At 44.5% G+C, this 1,098-nt stretch overlaps 1 pseudogene; it reads left to right on the forward strand.

The window, feature by feature from the left end:
- Positions 1-49: 49 nt before the first annotated feature.
- LOC103681129 lies at positions 50-531 on the forward strand (annotated as a pseudogene).
- The last annotated feature ends 567 nt before the right edge of the window (positions 532-1,098 follow it).

The raw sequence follows: 1,098 nt of genomic DNA on the forward strand, positions 1-1,098 counted from the left end.
TAAAGAAAAAAAATCGGTAACGCCTTGAGATCCTGGGAAGGCGGGTGAGGGCTGAGCCAGGGCCGGAAGCAGAATTGTGGGAGCAGCGGAAGCTCTGGCCTCTGCGGACTGAGTGCAAGGAAGACAATCTCCCTGATTTTTCAGAGGCTCTTCAGGTTCTCTTCTCTCATTCGGTCTACAGGCTCAGTGCATTTGAGGAGCAACACTGGTGTTCCAGCAGTGGCATCTGATAAGGAGCTTGATCCTGTACAGAAACTCTTTGTGGACACGGTTAGAGACTACAGAACGAAGCTTCTGGAGGACACGCTGATACTGGCCCAGAGCTCCAGCAAGACCTAGAGAGGGAGCTCTTCAAGTTTAAGCAAATGTATGGTGGAGCAGACATGAATACATGCCCGGACTTCAAATCTGAAGATCCTAAATTTGAAGTCATCGAAAAGCCCCAGTCCTGAAGAAATAATGTAACATTTATTTGGTAATTTGACCTAGATTCATTGTACAACTGGATCAGAATAAACATACATTTCTCAACTGTCACGTGTTCTTTGAATTCTGATTCCAAATGAATGATTTGGTGATGTTGGGTGTAAAAAAAAAGAAAATCAAAGAACCACAGTAAAAATCTGTTCGACACGTTCACATGATGTTCCCTTACCCTTGTAACATGAAGGACACTGTGAAGGGCATTTCCTATCTACAATAGGTTCTTTCTAACACTCTCTTCCTGAGACCATGGGGGGTGTTCTTTCTGGCTGCAAGGAATAAAAGCCCCAACTTGTTTCATGGGAGGTGTGTTCCTGGCGATTTGAGTTAAGGGAATTGTCATCGGCTAAGGCCATGCCAAGGATCAATTTTTCACCCAGATGTGGTGTGACAAATTTCCCAAAAATGAACAGAGCGTTTCAAGGTAAGATTGCTCCCTGTACTTCATCTTTTCTTATCCCTGCTGTATTTGTAACTATGGGAAATTGTATAAAACAAGATAGAAAGTTATGATAGATGGCATGTGGGATTTAATAAGAGCTGTTGGGGCGCCTGGGTGGCTCAGTCGGTTAAGAGTCTGCCCTCAGCTCAGGTCAGGATCCCAAGATCCTGGGA

The sequence above is a fragment of the Ursus maritimus genome, unplaced genomic scaffold (assembly GCF_017311325.1).
Source record: "Ursus maritimus isolate PB19 unplaced genomic scaffold, ASM1731132v1 scaffold_3371, whole genome shotgun sequence".
NCBI lineage: Eukaryota > Metazoa > Chordata > Mammalia > Carnivora > Ursidae > Ursus > Ursus maritimus.